Source organism: Monodelphis domestica, chromosome 4, assembly GCF_027887165.1.
Source record: "Monodelphis domestica isolate mMonDom1 chromosome 4, mMonDom1.pri, whole genome shotgun sequence".
NCBI lineage: Eukaryota > Metazoa > Chordata > Mammalia > Didelphimorphia > Didelphidae > Monodelphis > Monodelphis domestica.
This window is the reverse complement of record NC_077230.1, coordinates 261,730,464-261,744,437: the sequence shown is the minus strand read 5'-3', so window position 1 is coordinate 261,744,437 and position 13,974 is coordinate 261,730,464.

The window sequence follows — 13,974 nt, the reverse complement described above, 5'->3', positions numbered from 1 at the left end:
TATTTGACAGAATAATCAATGAGGGAGTTCTACAAAATTCTTTTTATGACACAATTATGGCACTGATTCCAAAGCCAGGCAGGTCAAAAAAAAAAAAAGAGAGAGAAAGAAAACTACAGACCAATCTCTTTATTGAACATAGTTGCAAAAATCTTAAATAAAATACTAGCAAAAAGACTCCAACAAGTTATCACAAGGGTTATCCACTATGGTCAGGTAGGATTCATACCAGAAATGCAAGGATGGTTCAATATTAGGAAAACCATCCACATAATTGACCATATTAAAAGGCAAATCAACAAAAATCACGATTATTTCAATAGATGCAGAAAAAGCCTTTGACAAAATACAATACTCATTCCTATTGAAACCTCTAGAAAGTATAGGAATAGAAGGGCCTTTCCTAAAAATAATAAACAATATATTTCTAAAACCATCAACAAATATCATCTGCAATGGAGATAAACTAGATTCATTCCCAATAAGATCAGGAGTGAAACGAGGATGCCCATTATCACCTGTATTATTTGAAACATTGAACTAGAAACAACTAGCAGTAGCAATTTGGAAAAAAAAGAAATTTAAGATATTAAAATATATAAAGAGGAGACCATGTTATCAGTCTGCAGATGATATGATGGTCCACTTAAAGAATCCTACAGAATTACCTAAAAAGCAAGTAGAATAATCAATAAATTTAGCAAAGTTGCAGGATACAGAATAAACCCACATAAGTCATCAGCATTTCTATATAGTTCCAACACATATCAGCAATAAAAATTAGTAAGAGAAATTCCATTTAAACTCCTCTTAGACAATATAAAATACTTAGGAATCTATCTGCCAAAAAAACACAGGAACTATAAGAACACATCTACAAAACATTCTCCACACAATTAAAACTAGATTCAAACAATTGGAAAAACATTGATTGCTCATGAATAGGATGATCTAACATAATAACAATGACAATCCTACCCAAATTAATTTAGTTCTTTAGTGCCATACCCATTGAATTACCAAAAAACGTTTTTACTGAATTAGAAAAATAACATAACAAAGTTCATTTGGAAGAAGTGATCATCCAAACAATATGGTACTGGCTTAGAGATAGAAAGGAGGATCAGTGGAATAGACTTGTGGTAAGTGACCTCAGCAAAACAGTCTATGACAATGCCAAAGATCCCAGCTTTTGGGACAAAAATCCACAATTTCATAAAAATTGCTGGGAACATTGGAAGACAGTATGTGAGAGATTAGGTTTGGATCAACATCTTATACCCTACACCAAGATAAACTCAGAATGGGTGAATGACTTGAATATAAAGAAGGAAACTATAAATAAATTAGATGAACACTGAATAGTATACATGTCAGACCTTTGGGAAAGGAAAGATTTTAAGACCAAGGAAGAGTTAGAAGAAATCACAAAATGTAAAATAAATAATTTTGATTACATTAAATTAAAAACCTTTTGTACAAACAATTCCAGTACAACTAAAATTAGAAGGGAAGCAACAAATTGGGAAATATCTTCATAACAAAAACCTCTGACAAAGGTCTAATTACTCAAATTTATAAAGAGCTAAATCAATTGTAAAAAAATGAAGTCTTTCTCCAATTGATAAATGGGCAAGGGATATGAATAGGCAATTTTCAGAAAAAGAAATCAAAACTATTAATAAGCACATGAAAAAGTGTTCTAAATCTCTTATAATCATAGAGATGCAAATCGAAACAACTCTGAGTTATCACCTCACACCTAGCATTTTGGCTAATATGACAGCAAAGGAAAGTAATGAATGCTAGAGGTGATGTGGCAAAGTTGGGACATTAATGCATTGCTGGTGGAGTTGTGAATTTATCCACCCATTCTGCAGGACAATTTGGAACTATGCCCTAAGGGTGCTGAAAGACTATCTGCTCTTTGATACAACCATAGCTCTCCTGGCTCTATACCCCAATGAGATAATGAGGAAAAAGACCTGTACAAGAATATTCATAGGTGCACTCTTTGTGGTGGCAAAAAAATTGGAAAATGAGGAATTGAATTGTACTCAAAGTAATAATAAACTGGAGGAATTCCATGTGAACTGGAAGGACCTCCAGGAATTGATGCAGAGTGACAGGAGCAGAACCAGGGGAACATTATATACAGAGACTGATACACTCTGGTACAATCAAACATAATGGAGTTTTCCATTAGTGGCAATGTAATGCTTCTGAATAACTTGGAGGGATTTACAAGAAAGAATACTATCCACATTCAGAGGGAAAACTGTGGGAGTAGAAACACTGAAGAAAAGCAAATGCATGTTTACATGGGTCCAGGGGCATATGACTGATGATGTAGACTCTAAATTATCATCCTAGTGCAAACATCAACAACATGGAAATAAGTTCTGATAGAGGACACATGTAAAACCCAGTGGAATTGAGTGGTGGCTATGGGAAAGGATGGGGTAGGGGAGGGAAGTAAAGAATATGATTCTTGTAACCAAGGAATAATGTTCTAAATTGACAAAATAAAATTTTCTAAAAACTAAATTAAAATCCATCTCTAACTGGAAGTGTGATAGAATATGATATTTCATGTGATGAAGACATTATGGTTCCTTAAATGAATTTGACATTGATACTAGTTTTCTTAGCAGTCATATAACACTATTTGTTTAAATTGAATTTCTTGTCAAAAATGTGTCTTCATATACCACATCTTTTTTTTAAGGAATGCTGCTGAATCAGAACTTCGCTACTATGCTTTGTGATTAATTTCTTTGCTTTCCATTCAGTACTTTACATTCATTCCTGTTTAATTTCTCCATGGTTTTGACATAATGTTCTAGCCTGACAAGACAATTTTTAATCTTGATTATGTCATTTATCTATAGCCTGTCAAATTAAGTACCCTGCCCACTTGCATAGCTGACACAGTATGCTTTCTGTCTTCTTCATCTGTGTCATAGACAAAAATATTAACAGATAAGAATAAAAAATTGAGCTCTGGGACACTGCAGAAGAAAATATCCCTTTAGGTCAGCACCTCTACCATTAATTAATATTCTCGTAGTATAGTTGTTCAACTAGATTTAAATTGACTGAAGTGCATCATCTTCCATCTCATATTTAATTCTTTTTTGCCAGGATAATATCAAGTCTCCACTCAAGTCCTACCATACCTATGTCATTTGGAATGGTGTTTAAGTACCTAGTGTAAGTTTCTTAAAAGCTATGCCTGTAGAGGACCATCTCTGTCAGATTCTACCAAGAAGAAAAGCAAAACAAAACACCACTACAAAAACTTAGTGGTTATTGTCTGAGAACCAGCCTAGCTATGTTGGCAAGAACATAAGGGACTGGCCACAGATCAATGAATATTTTATCTACAGCAACTTACAAAACCTTCCTATTTAATTATATAGGAATCTTGTTACGCATTAATAAAAGTACATTAGGTATTTGATGTATAGGAAAGCTATGTCTAAGAACACCATAAGGGAATTTGTCACAGGCTAAACTGAAGATATACTGGGTCTATGGTAGTTATCTGATCTACTAACTTAATAAATCTATCAGAAAACATAGCTTGTTATTAGCAAATGCCTTTCACTCTTAGGAACCATTATGCTTCCTTTAGGCAAGAAGATGCATTGAAAAATCACTGATTGAGAGTTAAAGCATCCGAATTTGAGAGCCAGGATTGATAGAACAAACAACTTAAACTCTCTGAATCAGTTTCATTTTAATTTTTTTAAACTTTTATTTTATTTTCCCCCAATAACTTGTAAAAATATTTTCCAAATTTTTAAAAAGAATTTTGAGTCTTTACTTCTTTCCCTCCCTTCTCTCTTCTAATGGTAAAGCAATAACACATAGATTTTACATGTGCAAACGTGTAAAACATTTTTTGATATTAATCCTTTTGTGGAAGAAAAGTCAAACAAAAAATAATAAAGGTAGTGAAAAAAATTAATTTGCTCTGGATTCAGACTCCATCAATTCCTTCAATAGAAGGTTCTTGCAATCACTTCCCTACATTTGTCTTCTTTTCTATAAGCCCTATTCCCCTTCTCGTATCCTCTTCCTCTTGTTTTCTTGTAAAGGTAAGATAGATTTTTATACCCAACTGATTGTGTATGCTCTTTTCTCATTGACCCAATTATAATGAGAGTAAGGTTCACATGTTCTGATCCCCAAATCCCCTATTTTCCCCTCCACTGTAAAAGTTCTTTCATACATTTTTATGTGTGATAATTTACCTCCATTTTCTCTTCTGCCTTTTCCTAATGTGTTCCTCTTTTTCATGTCTGAATCATTTTTATATCATTCCAACATATTTAACACACATTCTTGCCTTCTGATTATGAATACTCCTTCTAACTACCCTAATAATGATAAGGTAGTTAGGAATTTAAAGAAAATCATCTCTCCATATAAACATGTAAACAGTTTATCCTTTACTTAATGTCTTTTGATTTCTCTTTCCTATTTACCTTTTTGTGCTTCTCTTGAGTCACATATTGGAAAATTAAATTTTCCATTCAGCTATGGTATTTTCGACAGAAATGTATCTCATTGAATATCCTTTCTTCCCCTCCTCCCCCAAAGGATTATTCTGTTTTTTTCTGGATTCTTGATTGAAGTCTTACCTCCTTTGGAATATCATATTCCATATCTTCCAATTGTTTATTGATGAACTTGCTAAATCTTCTGTTATCCTGACTATGGCTCCATAATATTTGAATTGTTTATTTTTGTCTATTGGCAATATTTTCTCCTTGAACTGAGAGTTCAGATATTTGGCTATAATACTCCTCAGAACTATTGTTTTGGGATGACTTTCTGGAGGTGATCAGTGGATTCTTTTAATTTCTATTTTGCCCTCGGGTTCTAGCATATCAGGGCAATTTTCCTTGATAATTTCTTGAAAGATGAAGTCCAAGCTCTTTTTTTAATCATGATTTTCAGATATTAAAATAATTCTCAAATTGTTTCTCCTAGATCTGTTTTCTAGGTTCTTTGTTTTGTCAATAAAATATTTCATGTTTTCCTCTGTTTTTTTTTTTCATTCTTTGATTCTGCTTTATTGTTTCTTACTGTGTCATGAAATCATTAATTTCTATGTCATCAATTTTGATTTTTAAGGCCTGGTTTTCCTCTCTCAGTTTGCAGTTTTGATTTTTTCAACTGGCCTGTTCCTTCTTGTATCTCTTTCATTTCTTCTTCTATTACTTTCCTTTCTTCTTACATAACTTTCCTTTCTCCTTGCATTACTTTGATTTCTCCTTGTATCTCTTTCATTTCTCTTCCCTATTTTCCTCTGCCTCTCATAATGGGTTTTTAAAGTATTTTTTGAGCTTTTCCAGACTGTGTGTTCAATCCAGATTTTTCTTTTGGACTTTGGATGTGTTTCCTTTACTTTCACTGTCCCCTTTTGTGTCTGTACCTTTCTCTTTGTCTCCATAAAAATTCTTTAGAGGTAGGTGCTTTTTTGTTGTTGTTTGCTCATTTTTTCTATCTAATTATTGATAGGTTCTGTTAATTGGGAAGTTGTAGTAGTCTCTTAAAGTCCAGTCCTTTCCTGATGCTATTTTGAGCTTATTTTCTGGATTGTTACTAGTTTGCCAGATAGTCTTAGGGCTGAGAGCTCTGAGAGTTCACTCCCTCCACTGATTCAATTGACCCTTTAGATTGCAGAAAACATAAAGAGTTGGGTGTAAGCTTTTGATCTCAGTCTGAACATGATCAGGTCAAGGACTGATGAAATTCTAGCCCCAGGCTTAGGCTCAAGATTTTGTTCACAAGGTGTTCTTGATTAAATCAGGCACACCCTTAATGGCCCTGTCCTGAAGCTCCAACCTTAGTTTTGGGCAAAAAGATCTGGCAGGGTTCCTCCTGAGAACTGTATCCATACCTCAAACCATGGATTATATCCTCATCCCAAACCCAAACTAGGATTCCTGGTTCTGTTCTGGGTTCACACAGATCATCCCCTTTGGCCCAGATTGTTCTGGACTGGGACTCTGGACTTCTACACAGTTTTGAAATTTTAAGGGGTGTGGGTTTGCTCAGACCACTATTTGCCCAGGAAGGATCTCAGGGTCTGACTGTTATCTAGGCCTTAAGTTCAGAACCTGTGATAGCAGATGTGAGGGTAATTGAGATAGTGGGGTTATGGTTTCCTCTTGGCTTACGATTCACTTTCTGCTATATCCTCATGCTAGCTTTTCTCCCCTCTTACCTCACTTTCCCAGATGTTCTCTGCCAGCCTTTTGAACTTTTCTTTTCTTGAAGGTTGTTTCACTTTGTTTCCTTGTTTGTTATTTCACTCCTGTATTTGTTTTGTGGTGATATTTTAATCTTAGAGAGGATTTTTGTGTGAAAATGTGCTGCTGTTTTAGTTACTCCTCCATCTTGGCTCCACCTCCAACAACCTCTGAGTCTCAGTTTCTTCAACTACAATGATAATAATATCTGTATAAGTAAAAGCACAAGATCTTTCTGAGAAACATGCTTTCTAAACCTAAAATTTCATATAAACATGAATTGTTATTAATAATTCTTGAAAATCAGTTTCTGATTGAGATTAATTTTTTTTAATCTATTATCTTTCTTTCATGAACCATCAGACTACAAATGGTTCAAACTTTTGTAGCTGGGCTTTTCAGCCTTTCCCCTGAATTTTCTCATACCTTATTTCATTTCCAAAGAAGTCTTATGCTTAATTGCTCTTTACCTGTCCAACCACTTTGGTGTGCCACTGGGGACATTATCACTTATTTCCTTTTGGATTGATGCTACTCTCTGAGCTTCTCCCTCCATCATACTTTTTTAAACTGACTCACACTTTAGCCCATTGACCTCTACTTTTTTAATAGAAAAAGCTCAATCTATTTCAGAGAATCCAAAGCCTGAATGAAGAGATGGCTTAATGGGGATGTGATCTGAGAGTATGACTAGAAGTATTTCTGAGTCTTTAAGGTAGGTATTTTCACAGGGTTTCCAAGTTCCTCAAATATATTTAGGTTATATCCTTATAGAGGGTATAAAGAGAGGGTTAGAGAAAGTTTGCAAAGGTATGAGGCTAACTGGGAGAGAATTATAGAATGGGAAAGTAAGGGAAAGGCAGTTAACTGAGGTTTAGGGTTCTTTCTCTCATTTGCCCTGGAGAGACAGGCTGTTTTCCCTTAATGGCTGATACTATCCTATACTACCCTGAATTCCCTATCCTATTTTACTGTCTGGCTGCCCAACTGCTCTTGCTACTCTGATACCCTGCCTGCTTTGTTAATTGTTTTATCTGAAGTTCCTGGTGATCCTGAACCATCTGGCACCTGATTGGGAGACCAGGCCTGGGTCCTTTTGGATCTAGGGCCTTCACTGGGGCCTATCAGGCTTACACAGACCCTTTCCTTAATACTAGCTAAGGGGGTTTAGTTTTAGTTTAGACAAGATCAGGCACTGAAATTTTAGGCAGTTAGGGAAGATTAAAGTAGGAAAAATCACTCTGAAGAAATCTCTGTGAAGAGATATTAGATCCTGAGGTATTAGTTAGTCAAATTAGCTATTGGTTATCACATATTCTTTTACCTTATTCTTTTATTAAGCCTACTTTCCATTTTATTTGAATGGTCTGTGTGTATGTCATCTTAGAGTCAGATTCTGCCTGGCTGCATTTTTTGGCCTTCCCAAACCTGTTAATCTTCTGATACTGGCCCAACTCTATCCATCTGGTCCCATCCCCTAAATCACACTCTTAACATAATTTAGCATATCTGAGTCTAAACTATGAATACATTTGTAACCTTCTATTATACATATAGAAGCCTGAATATTTGTACTGTTCTTTGAATGGCCAAATAGATCTCCCTAAGCATCAGAACTTACTTAGAGGCATTCAGAACAATCATTAAGTCAACAAACTTAGATTAAGGGCAGATCAGAAGAGGAAATTTTCAGGTTCCCTCTAATTTGAGCTAAGAAGAATAAACAAACCAATGGATCTGTTTAGAAGATATCCAGGAGACATGAAAGCTTTGAAAACTTTTCCAGAATGAGTTTGGTTCCTTCTTGGTCTTTCAAAGTCATTATACTAATGTTCTCAAAATCTGAGCATCATTTACCGCATCAGGCAATCTGCAAAAAGACAGATTTCTATATGTATCTTTTATGTTGTTATTTGGCTTTTTACTGAACAAAGTATAAATATATTTTCATCACTGAATTAAATAACTAGATTCTTATTCATTTAAAACATTTGTTCTCCTTGAGACTATGACTTTTAAAACCCCTTTTCTGTATCCTCAGGATGCAGCACAGTGTTTGGCATGTGTTATTTATTTGTTCAAGTCTTTATGATGATGTTTGGGGTTTTCTTGGCAGAAATACTGGAGAGGTTTGGCATTTTCTTTTTCAGGTCATTTTACAGATGACTTAATGAGGCAAACACAGTTAAGTGACTTGCTCAGGGTCACATGGCTAGTGTCTGAGGCCCAATTTGAACATAGGAAGATGAGTCTTCCTGATTTCAAGAGGAATAATATATCTATTGTGGCACCTAACTGACCTTGGACTATAGTATGCAATTAGTAAATGCCAGATGATAAATGATTGTTTTGAAACTAATGTTGAATTTCTACCTTTTTATATTTCAATATATCTTTATATAGAGGGTGTCATTTTATGACTTTTCACTGTGTTTTTGTTTTTCTCACTTACTGAGTACCTTTTCCTAGATCTAACTTGAAAGTTCATTTGGGAGACTTCCGAGTTAACATGCCTTCAGTGTAGACATAGGACTCATCTTCTCCTCATCATCTACCAATTTAAACTACTAAAAAGGCCAAAAAACCAAATTCATATGAACGAAGGGACTCCACAGTAGGGTGCAGCATTGAAGGTATGTGGGATTTGGTCATTTCCACACTATAAGGGGGTGAATTAGCTCCCACCAAAACATGATCTGATCAACCCTCACCTACCCTACCTATGGAGCCAGAGTCAGGGCCAGAGTGCTAGAATCAGCAAGCAAGCAAGGGGCACTTCTAGGTCCTTGGTAGTTGACTAACTGACAGAGGCTTTGCACATAGGAAAAATAGAGTCTAAAAATAAGAAGAGGGGACATAAAAGGGAGGGTGCAGAAAGGAAAATATAAAAAGGGTGGGGATTGGGGGAGAACTGATTAAAAGCAAACCACTGGTTTAAAAGGACATAACTAAAGAAGAAATGGCAGAACTAGGAGAGGATATCAAAATGTTGGGGAATACACAAGTGCCAATCATAACTCTGAGTGTGAATGGGAAGAAAACATCCATAAAATGAAAGTAAATAGTATAGTGGATTTGAAACAAAAATCCTACCATATGTGGTCTACAAGAAACACACATGAGGCAGGTAGGCACAAACAGGGTAAGGTTTAAAGGCTGGAGCAAATCTACTGGGCCTCAACTGAGAAAAAGAAGGCAGGCATTACAATCATGATATCTGACAAAGCCAAAGTAAAATTAGATTTGATTAAAAATGATAGGGAAAGTAATTACATCCTGATAAAAGGCAGTATAGATAATGAGGAAATATCAGTAATCAGCACATATTTACCAAATGGCATAGCATCCAAATTTCTAAAGGAGAAAGTAGTTGAGTTGAAGGAGGAAATAGATAATAAAACTATACTGGTGGGAGTCCTGAACCTTTTTCTATCAGATCTAGATAAATCAAACCAAAAAATAAATAAGAAAGAGTTAAGAGATTTGAATGAAATCTTAGAAAAAGATTAGAGTTAATAGATATGTGGAGAAAAATAAAATATGAACAAAAAGGAACACACCACCTTTTTAGCAGCACATGGTACATTCACAAAGACTGACCATGTACTAAGGCATAAAACATAGCAAACAAGTGCAAAAGAGCAGAAATAATAAATGCAACCTTTTCATATCATAATGCAATAAAAGTAGTAATTAGTAAGGGTACATGGAGAGCTAAATAAAAATTAATAGTAAATTAAATAATATGATTCTCCAAAACAGGTTAAAGAACAAATCATACAAACATTAACTTCATTGAAGAAAATGACAATGACGAGATATCCTTTCAAAACTTATGGGATGCAGCCAAAGCAGTACCCAGGGGGAAATTTATATCCTTGAGTTCATATATTAACAAATTAGGGAGGGTAGAGGTCAATGAATTTGGCATGCAAATTAAAAAAAAACTTGAAAGTGAATAAAATAAAAATCCCCAGATGAAAACTAAATTAGATATCCTAAAAACTAAAGGAGAAATTAATAAAATCAAAAGTAAAAGAACAATTAAATTAATAAATAAATCTAGAAGCTGATATTTTGAAAAACAAAACAAAAAATAGACAAATTGCTGCTGGTCAATCTAATAAAAAAAAAGAAAGGAGAAAAACAAATTAACAATATCAAAGATGAAAAGGGAGACCTCACCTCTAATTAATAGGAAAATAATGCAATCATTAAAAAAAGTATTTTGCTCAATTATATTACAATAAATATGGCAATCTAAGTGATATGGATACATATTTACCAAAATATAAATTACCTATATTAACAGAAGCAGAAATAGAACACTTGAATAACTTTGTATCAGAAAAAGATATTGAACAAGACATCAAAGAAAAAATCCCCAGGGCCTTATGGATTCAAAAGTGAATTTTATCAAACATTCAAAGAACAACTAATCCCATTACCATACAAACTATGTTCTACCAAATTATTTTTATGACACAAATATGGTACTGATTCCAAAGTCAGGCAGGTCAAAAACAGAGAAATAAAACTATAGACCAATCTCCTTAATGAACATAGATGCAAAAATCTTTAAAAGAATACTAGCAAAATGACTCCAGCAAATTATCATAATGGTTATTTCTTATGATCAGGTTGGATTTATCCAAGGAATGCAAGGATGGTTCAATATTAAGAAAACCATCCACATAATTGACCTTATCAACAATCAAACCAACAAAAATCCCATGATTATTTCAATAGATACAGAAAAAGCCTTTTGAATGAATTGGATTGATTGATTGATTTTTAAAACTCTTCCCTTAAGCCTTATTGGTTCCAAGGCAGAAGAGTGGTAAGGGCTAGGCAATGGGTGTTAAATGACCTGCCCAGGATCACACAGCTAGGAAGTGTCTGAGGTCAGATTTGAACCCAAGACCTCCCATCTCTAGGCCTGGTTGTCCATCTACTGAGTCACCCAGCTGGCCCCCATGAATTGGATTTAAATGAGGCAGAGTTGCATAGAGTCATTAGCCTCAAGTCTAATGGCCAGATAAAAGTCAGGATGACTTGAGCTGACCCAAGATACAGTGGATGATCTCTGCATATTCCATGTTAGAACAAGCTCAAGGTGCTCCAAAGCATCTGCTTCAGCTGCTTTCACAGCCCTTGCAACAAACTGTTCTCATTCACCTATTCTGTAGGAGAACTCTTCACCTGCTTGGGATAGACATTCCCCTAATTCACCACCTGTCAGTTACCTCCAAGCTGGTTTTCCCCATCAGCGGACAGTTTTCCTGGGATGTGGCTGACATGAGCATGTTTTGGCTTCTTGGAGCACCAGGTGACGAAAGGCACCAAAGGTAGATGAGTAGCCCAGATAATTCCTGTTGAAAACACTACAAAGTGTTTTCACCATAGAATGGTCTTTCCAAAGAATAAAAACAGTATATATCTAAAACCATCAGTAAGTATCATCTGCAATGGGGATAAATTAGAAGCAATCCCAATAGGATCAGGAGTGAAATGAGGATACCCATTATCACCTGTATTATTTAACATTGTACTAAACATACTAGCAGTAGCAATTAGAGAAGAAAAAGAAATTGAAGGTATTAAAATAGATAATGAGGAGACCAAGCTATCACTCTTTGCAGATGATATAATGGTCTACTTAAAGAATCCTAGAGAATAAACTAAAAAGCTAATGGAAATAATCAAAAACTTTAGCAAAGTTGTAGGTTACAAAATGAAGCCACATAAATCATCAGCATTTCTACATACTGCTAACATATCTCAGCAACAAGAGTTAGAAAGAGAAATTCCATTTAAAATCACCCCTAGCCAATATAAAATACTTAGGACTCTATCTGCCAAGATAAATACAGGAACTATTTGAATAAAACTACAAAATACTTTCTACACAATTAAAACTAGATCTAAATAATTGGAAAAAAACATTAATTCCTCTTGAGTAGGATGAGCTAACATAATAAAAATGAAAATCCTATCCAAACTAATTTACTTGTTTAGTATCATACCCATCAAATTACCAAGAAACACTTTTACTGAATTAGAAAAAAAAAAACACATAACAAAGTTCATTTGGAAGAATGAATGATAAAGAATATCAAGGGGTATAATGAAAAAAATGTGAAGGAAGATGGCCTAGCAGGACCAGATATCTAAATATACCATGATGCAGTGGCCGTCAAAACAATATGGTATTGGCTAAGAGACAGAAAGGAGGATCAGTGGAATAGACTTGGGGTCTCTGTAAGACAGTCTATGATAAACCCAAGGATCCCAGCTTTTGGAACAAAAATCTACTATTTGACAAAAACTGCTGGGGAAAATTGGAAAATAGTATGGGAGAGATTAAGTTTAGATCAACATCTCACACCCTACACCAAGATAAACTGAGAATGATTGAATTACTTGAATATAAAGAAGGAAACTCTAAGTAAATTAAGTGAAGACAGAATCGGATACTTGTCAGATCTTTTGGAATGGAAAGATTCTAAGACCAAGCAAGAGTTAGAAAAAATCACAGAATGTAAAATAAATAAATTTGATTACATTCAATTAAAAAGCTTTTGTACAAACAAAACCAATGCAACCAAAATTAGAATGGAAGCAACAAATTGGGAATACAATATTCATAACAAAAACCCGTGACAAAGGTCTAATTACTCAAATTTATAAAGAGCTAAATCAATTGTACAAAAAAATCAAGCCATTCCCCAATTGATGAATGGGCAAGGTACATGAATAGACAATTTTCAGATAAAGAAATCAAAACTATTATGAAACACATGAACAAAAATTCTAACTCTCTTATAATGAGAGAAATGCAAATCAAAACAACTCTATGGTACAACCTTACACCTAGCAGATTGACTAACATGACATCAAAGGAAAGTAATGTGTGTTGGAGAGGATGTGGCTATATTGGGACATTAATACATTGCTAGTGGAGTTGTGAATTGATCCAACCATTCTGGAGGGCAATTTGGAATTATTCCTAAAGGATGCCAAAAAACTTCCTTCCCTTTGATCCAGTCATAACACTGCTGGGTTTGTGCCCTATAGAGATCACAAGAAAAAAATGCTTGTATCAAAATATCCATAGCTGAGCTCTTTGTGGTAGCAAAAAATTGGAAAATAAGGGGATGCTCTTCAATTGGGGAATGGCTGAACAAATTATGGTATCTATTGGTGATGGGATACTATTGAGCTCAAAGTAGTAATGAACTGGAGGAATTCCATGTGAACTGGAACAACCCCCAGGAATTGATATAGAGTGAAAGGAGCAGAAGCAGGAGGACAATGTACACAGAGAATGATACACTGTGGTACAAATGAATGTAATAGACTTTACTACTAGCAACAATGCAATGATCAAGGACAATTCTGAGGGACTTATGAGAAGGAATGCTATCTACATTCAGAGGAAGAACTGTGGGAATAGAAACACAGAAGAAAAACAACTGCTTGAGCACAAGGGTTGATGGGGATATGGTTGGGGATGCACTCTAAATGATCAACCTAATGCAAATATCAATGGTATGGAAATGGGTCTTGATCTAATAACAAATGTAAAACAGAGCAATTGCTTGTTGGCTACAGGAAATGGTTTGTGTGAGGCCTGGGAAAGAACGTGAATCTTGTAACCATAGAAAAAGATTCTAAATTAATTAATTAAATAAAATCAATTTAAAAA